Here is an 8,602-nt window from a genome sequence, read left to right on the forward strand (position 1 = left end):
GACTCCATGCCCCTCTTCACTATGAAATCATTACTCTTCTATATCTGTAAAAACAGTACCACACAGATGATATTATAAGGTCCTGTTGAGATGTAGCATGGTTCTCTTGAATTATAACTTTATCAGTGTATGTATCCTAACCTTAAGGAAATTGCTCTTGAAGATCAGGAAACTCTTACAGTTTAGTTCATTGTTATTGTTTTTCTTTCAAATAAATTTGGATAATCATAGGCTGTAATTTTCATTGGGTGGGACTTTTTCTTTTGAGGATACGTTCCTCATAGTCCCAGTTTGGTATATGAGATTTCTCTTCATTATTAGTTATCTCTTTAAAACATGTAGCAGGTTTCTCAGCACCAAGCTGAATGATCTATCCATCAAACAAATTACTCTATTGTCTTTTAGTTATCTCCATTAAAATTCTCAAAAGACAAATAGAATGAAGAGATTCTTAGTCAAATCTTGGTACAAATGATCTCTTACCAAGTTACTGATAGAGTCATTTTCCCCTCTGAAGTCTCAGAATCAGGACCTCTACTATTCATAGTTCTTTTAACTTGCCTTCAATGATCCTACCAGAATGATCTATTGATCACTTTTCCCAGCATATTAAGGCTTTTCTAATACAAAATGTAAAACTTTTCCACACTCCAAATACAAAATAGTCCCAACATCCTAAACACAATGCTCAACTTCATAATTATCACAACAATGCTTCACTTCTCTGTGCCAGCTTTTGGCCTTTGTTTCTTTCTCTACTCTTGTGTTAAAATACTTTGATAACATAAGGCAACCTAACACAATAAAGGGTTACTTTGGATCAAAATTCAAAGATACAGTTCATCATGGTGGAGAAGTTAAATCTGCAAGAGCTTGAAGTAGTTGGTCATATTACAACTATAATCAGTCAGCAAGCAAATTCAGATGGGTACATGTGCTTAATCCATTTTTTTTCTATATAGTTCAGGATACTAGTCTAGGAAATGATGTAGATACGCTTAAAATGAGAGTTTTATGATTTCAATTAACATAACCAAGATAATCACTCTTAGTCATACCCAGAAGCTCTTCTCTCATGTGATTATAAATCTCGTCAAGTTGAATTGAAGTTTACCATAATGAGCATACAAAAGGATAGAGATATCAAATGGGTACTGATCTAGAAATGTCATCCATATTGGCTTGCTTTCACATAGCTACAAAGTGCGATGAATGATATTAAAGGAGAAAAGTAATCAGAAATCTTACACCACTGTCAATCCATTGGTGCAATAGTGGCACAAATGCCATGGGAACACCAACTACTTTTTAAAATTCCACAGATATGCACCATTCCACAGATGTAACATATAGTGATCACTGTTATTAGGGCCAATAACATGTGTCTAGACAGTTTATAGACCCTAAGGAAGTATCTGCTAGTATTATTCTGATGAATGGAAATCATATTTAACAGACTTCTAAATACTCATCACTGATGAGTGTATCTTTTAGCACTCATCAGATAAGCTTTTGGCTGTAGATTATAATAAACACAAGAACACATAACTGATCAAATTTGGATAATAAGAGATTTTAGCATATGCATTCACAAATGGAACATCTGCATGTGTTTTAATTTTCTCAAGACTCAGAAATCCTGTAACAGTCAGAGCCAGTAGATTACTATAAGAAAACAATATTTTCCAGAAACACTAGGGTCATTGTAATAATAAAGTTAGAGTTGTTGTGAAAGCATGCACAAGACCTGTACCAGCTCAAGGCAGACAACATACCAACATGTAGGGAAGAAGTAAGCATGAAAAAAACATTTATACTATCCAAATATTAATGATGTTCAGTGGGGGATAATATAGCCAAGAGTATATGATATTCATAAATTGGATTTAAATATTCCTTTTAAAAATATATAAAAATGAAGACAAATTGTTAAGTGAGTAAAAAAAGACAATCTTGGTGATTGCCACCAAAACATACTGAGAAATTGTCAAAGAAATTAATAATAATAATAATAATAATAATAACTTCCAATTATTTCTCCCCGAAGTTTTACTGCAGAAAAAGTAAAATCTGTGACTATATTGAGATGTATGAAATAACTTGACAGGATATCAGAAAGCAGAAAATGCTGAGGAAAATTGTAATGTATGGAAAGCAATAGTATCAATGTGTTCTGGGAATGACAGAGGTTAGTATGAAGGTTATCAATAAGTAGAGACCTATTAGAAAACATAACTTGAAGCAGATATTAAAGATCATATTGATTTTCTCAAAGAACCAGCTTCTGATTTTGTTAATTCTGTGAATTGTTCTCTTTGTTTCTAACTTCTCGATTTCTGCCCGAGTTTGATTATTTCCAGATATCTATGCCTCTTTGGTGTTTCTGCTTCTTTATTTTTCCAGGGCTACCAGATGTGTCATTAAGTTGAATATACGGGCTCTCTGGGTTATATTACCTCTACCCGCTCCATCGCTTTTCTTTGCTTCCTTTCTGGGGGACAGTAAGAATAACCTCTCAGTGGTAAGCATTTCTTACCCAGGCCATCAACAAGAAAACATAGAGGGAACTGTGTAAAAGAGCTAAAGAGGTACACCCAGGTGGTCTAATCTAGGGACCTGGAGGAAGGGTACACACTGCCCAACAGCTGGACAGGTTCCCGACAGTGATAAGCAGGAACTTGGTATCTGAGACTGAACTGTGGGCATTGTAACTCCAGACTGGGGATACTAGCCCAGGAAAAACACAAGAAAACAGGTGGTTCTGAACTCAGAAAAATCTGAAAGTCCTGAAAAAGCTTCAGGGTCTGGAAACCACTGCAACATGAGCACAAAACCAGAACTCTGAGCCTAGAGTGTTTGCATCAATTGTACCCCATGTCTTGTTCTCTTAACACTTGCGGGCACGCTGTCCCAGGAGGAACAGAGAGTGTAGATCAAGCACACTAGCACTCGGAGAGACCCAGGTCCCACACAAGGTCTCATTCAACTGCAGTCACACCTCCAGCCACAGCTTTAAGGCTTCCCACCACCAAGCAGGCGTGCTTGTGGGCATGTCAAACCTGCCCACCCTCTGTCTCCCTCTCTGGATGCTCGGTGGGCCTGTTGGCCCAGGCAGAAGAGAGAGGGTGGATCAGAGCCCCAACTTCAGAGACAGCAAGATGACTAGAGGTCAACCAAAAACCTCAAACAACAAAACCTAAAGAAATATGGCATCAACCGATCCTAACTATCCCAATGAAATCAACCCTAAGAACTCAAACACAATTGAAATATAAGAAAATGGCCTCCAATCCACAGTAATGAAGATGATAATGGAGCAAATGAATAATATCCAAAAACAAATGCAGGAAAATGCAGCCAAATAAATTGAAGACACTAAAGAGGTCTATAGAGAGGAACTGGAAAAAAATCCAGGAAAAGACAAACAGCCAGATGATTGAAATCAATAAAACAATTTAAGATCTGAAGGCCCATAGAAAGTCACTAGAAGAAACTCAAGAAAACAGAAACAGCCAGGCGAAGGAAATCAATAAAATGGTTCAAGATCTGAAGATGAAAATGGACACAATGATAAAAGCACAGACAGAAGAAAGGTGAGAACAAACAAACTCACAGAAGCATGCAATTAATACAGACCTAAGCTTCTCTAACAGAATTCAAGGGACAGAGGAATAAATCTCTGCAGTAGAAAATTCTATGGTAGAACTTGAAACAAACATTAAAGAAAATGCTAAATCTGAAAAGTTCCTGACACAAAACATCCAAGAAATAAAGGACATCATGAAAAGAAAAAAATCTGAGGATAATAGGAGTTGAGAAAAGATAAAATGCCCAGCTCCAAGGACTTGAAAATATCTTCAACAATATCATAAAAGAAAAATTTTCCAATCTAAAGAAGGAGGTGCAAATAAACGTACAAGAGGCCTATAGAACACCAAATAGAATAGACCAGAAAAGAAAATCCACCCTCCACATAATAACCAAGACACAAAATATACAGAATAAAGAAAAAATATTAAAAATGGCACGGGAAAGGGGCCATTAACATTTAATGGCGAACCTATCAGAGTTACACCTGACTTCTCAACAGAGACCATAAATGCCAGAAGGGCCTGGATAGAGGTCCTGCAAACACTAAGAGACCATAGGTTCCAGGCAAGACTACTCTACCCAGCAAAACTCTCAATAAATATTAATGGAGAAAACAAGATTTTCCATGATAAAAACAAATTCAAGCAGTTCCTAACCACTAATCCAGCCTTACAGAAGTTAATAGAAGGAAAACTCCAAACCAAAGTGACAAACTACAACCGAAACTATATGGGATTTAGATAACTATACTGTCGCAAAAACAACCACATAAGGACTCTACTGCAACCAACATCAAAATCAAGGGACTTAACAGTCACTGGTCACTAATGTCTCTCAACACAAATGGTCTCAATTCTCCAATAAAAAGACACAGACTAATCGAATGGATGCGTAAGCAAGACGCAACATTTTTCTGCATCCAAGAGACACATCTCAGGCACAAGGATAGACATTACCTCAGGGTAAAAGGCAGCAAAAAGTATTCCAAGCAAATGGACACAAGAAACAAGCTGGTGTAGCCATTTTAATATCTAATAAATTAGACTTTATACCAAAATTAATCAGAAGAGACGAGGAAGGACATTTCATACTCATCAAAGGTAAAATCAACCAAGATGACATCATAATTCTGAACATCTATGCTCCCAATACAAGGGCACCCACATTTGTAAAAGCCCTATTAACAAAGCTCAAACCACACACCAATCCCCACACACTAATAGTGGGAGACTTCAACACTCCACTTTCACTGAAGGATAGGTCATTGAAACAAAAACTAAACTGAGAAGTAACAACATTAACCAACGTCATGAATCAAATGATCTAGCAGATATCTATACAACTATTCACCCACCCACAAAGGATTATACCTTCTTCTCAGCATCCCATGGAACCTTCTCCAAAATTGACCACATAATTGGTCACAAAGCAAGCCTCAACAGATTCAAGAAGATTGAATAATACTATGTATTCTATCAGATCACCATGGTCTGAGACTGGACTTCAACAACAACAGAAACAATAAAAATCCTACACATATATGGAAACTAAACAACTCTCTATTTGATGACACTGGGGTCAGGGAAGAAATAAAGAAAGAAATAGAAGACTTCCTGCAATTCAATGAAAATGAACGAACATACCCAAAATTGTGGGACACATTGAAGGCAGTGCTAAGAGGAAAATTCAAAGCACTAAGTGGCTTTAAGAAGAAAGTAGAAACATCACTCATAAGCAACTTAATGACACAGCTAGATGCCCTAGAAAAAAAAAGAAGCAGAAACACCTAAGAGGAATAGACGTCTGGAAATAATCAAACTCAAGGCTGAAATCAATAAATAAGAAACAAAGAGAACAATTCAAAGAATCAACAAAACCAGTAGCTGGTTTTTTGAGAAAATCAACAAGATAGATAAACCATTAGCCAAACTAACTAAAAGGCAGAGAAACAACATCCAAATTAACAAAATCAGAAGTGAAAAGGGAGACATAACAACAGATACTGAAGAAATACATAGAATCATAAGATCATATTTCAAAGGCATATATGCCACAAAATTTGAAAATCTAAGGGAAATAGACAATTTTCTTGATCAATTGCTGTGAGAGGCTGCACTCACATTCGCCATTACAAGATGGCGCTGACATCCTGTGTCCCAAACTGGTAAACAAGTAATCTGCGCATGTGCGAAGGAACTTTTCACTTGTTGTGCTCTGCCTCTCCCATGGCGTCATATCGCCTGATGAGTAACAGCCAATCAGGGACTGACACATCCTAAGCGGAGAACAGTTTCCTATATAAGGGATGGGTTTCTGCTGTTTGGGGTCTCCATTTTACTTGTCGTAAGCTTATGCTCTCCCTCTTAAGACGCATTAAAGCTTTACTGCAGAAGGATCCTATGTGTGCAGCGTCGTTCTTGCTGGCGAGACGGTAACGCAAGACACATCTGGTGCCGAAACCCGGGAAATTGACCACACCATCGTCAGCACCTTCGGAGACCCCTTGACTTCAAGGAGGATTCAGAACTGCAGGGATAGGTAAGTTCGGAGAGGTATGCATATTTCTGAATTTCTTGGGCCGATTCTAGGAGTGATATTTTTTATTTTTTTACTTGTAAAAAATTGCCTAGAGGATGACAATTGCAAGAGGGCAGTAGAGGAAGGACAGGTCGCCCTAGAGGAAGTTCAGGATAGCATGTCAGAAACTGAACGTAGTGAGAGGTTGGGTGCGCGCAAGAAAAGGGATACCCGTAAAAGGAAAGAAGCTAAGAACCCTCCTGTAAAAGGAGTGCAGTCCCCTGATTCCGCAGAAGGGACATCACAAGGACTTTACCCATTAAGGGAACTTGAGGCATTAAATATTGATAGCTCTGCAAGCTCTAGCCCCAATGCCTCTGACAATGAGGCTCTTGATTCAGAGGAAGAAGCAGAGTTAGAGGAGGAGGCAGCCAAATATGAGGAGGAGAGATACTACCCAGACGAACGAGGAAATAATAAAAAACCCTCCCATAACTCCTCTCGTAGAGTAATACCCACCGCTCCTCCACCCTACGATCTGCGGTCTGGATTTTCCTTTTGGCCGGAAAAGATTCGTAAAAAATTACACAATTTTTTTCCTGTTTTTGAAACAGAGAACGGGGGACGAGTATATGCCCCTGTCGAATATAACCTAATTAAAGAATTGGCTGAGTCTGTCCGCAAATACAGGGTTAATGCAAATTTTACCCTGGTAATGTTGGATAGAATTGGCACTGGCACCTTAACTCCTTCTGATTGGCAGATGGTAACAAAAGCCGCACTTCCAGACATGGGTCAATAAATGGAATGGAGGGCTCTCTGGTATGAGGCCGCTCAAACACAAGCCCAGACCAATGCTCTTGCCCTTACTCCTTTGACTTGTTGACAGGTCAAGGTCAATTTACTGTGAATCAGACAAATTACCATTGGGGAGCCTATGCTCAAATTTCACAGACAACTATTAAAGCTTGGAAAGTGCTTTCTAAAAAAGGGGAGGCTAATAGGCATCTTACAAAAATTATTCAGGGCCCTGAGGAATCGTTTTCCGATTTTGTGGCCAGAATGACAGAAGCAGCAGGACGTATCTTTGGAGATGTTGAGCAGGTGGAACCTTTTATTGAACAGTTGATATTTGAACAAGCCACTCAAGAGTGCAGAGCCGCCATAGCCCCTAGAAAAAATAAGGGCTTACAAGATTGGCTCAGAGTGTGTAGAGACCTTGGAGGACCGCTTACTAATGCGGGCCTAGCAGCTGCTATCCTCCAGTCTCAAAAAAGCCCTGCTGGTAAAACCAACCAGAGGACTTGCTATAACTGTGGCAAGCCTGGACATTTTAAAAAGGACTGCAAAAACTCAAACAGAAGGGGAGAAACACCGACTCTCTGCAACCGCTGTGGCAAAGGATATCATAAGGCTAGCCAATGCCGCTCGGTGAGAGATGTGCAGGGGAGACTCCTCCCACCTATTAACAATCAAACTGTCGATAACAGCCAGGCTACCGATGCGCCAAAAAACGGGCCGTCGGGCCCTCGGTCCCAGGGCCCTCAAAGATATGGGAACCGGTTTGTCAAAGCCCAGGAGGACAACAGAGACACGGCTCAGGACACTCTACAAGAGTGGACCTGCGTGCCGCCTCCGACTTCTTACTAATGCCACAAATGAATATCCAACCAGTTCCTACAGAGACCATTACACCTTTGCCTCAAGGAACTGTCGGCCTCATACTGGGTCGAGGCATACTTACCTTACAAGGCTTAATAGTGTATCCTGGAATCGTAGATAATCAACATTCTACAGAGATTCAAATTTTATGTTCTAGTCCAAAAGGAGTTTTCTCAATTTCAAAAGGGGACAGAATTGTTCAATTGTTACTCCTCCCTGATATAGGAGGAGGATCCTCTAGACCAAATGTTGCCAAAATGGGCTCTTCAGGCAGTGATTCGGCTTACTTGATGATCCCTCTAAATGGGAGACCCAGGCTCCATTTAAAAATTAATGGCAAAGCATTTGAGGGCATTCTAGATACGGGAGCAGATAAAAGCATAATTTCTTCTCATTGGTGGCCCAAAGCATGGCCCATTACCCAATCATCTCATGCCTTACAAGGTCTGGGCTACCAATCCTGTCCTTCGATTAGCTCTGTGGTCCTAACATGGGAAACTTCCGAAGGTCAACGGGGAAAATTCATACCATATGTACTTCCTCTCCCAGTTAATTTATGGGGAAGGGATGTTATGCAACATATGGGCTTGACCCTATCAAATGAGTATGCCCCTCCTGAAAGATATTCACCACAAGCAAAGGGTATAATGCTAAAAATGGGGTATAAAATGGGAAAAGGATTAGGTAAGCAAGAACAATGGAGAACCAAACCCATCTCACCTGCAGGAAACCAAAGCAAACGGGGTTTGAGTTTTTCCTAGGGGCCATTGAGGCAGCATGACCTATACCTTGGAAAACAGAGGACCCTGTATGGGTTCCTCAATGGCCCCTG

At 39.7% G+C, this 8,602-nt stretch overlaps 1 pseudogene; it reads left to right on the forward strand.

Moving 5' to 3' along the window:
• Nucleotides 1–845: 845 nt before the first annotated feature.
• On the forward strand, nucleotides 846–7,758 carry LOC127198571 (igE-binding protein-like; annotated as a pseudogene).
• The last annotated feature ends 844 nt before the right edge of the window (nucleotides 7,759–8,602 follow it).

The sequence above is a fragment of the Acomys russatus genome, chromosome 2 (genome assembly GCF_903995435.1).
Source record: "Acomys russatus chromosome 2, mAcoRus1.1, whole genome shotgun sequence".
Classification (NCBI taxonomy): Eukaryota; Metazoa; Chordata; class Mammalia; order Rodentia; family Muridae; genus Acomys; species Acomys russatus.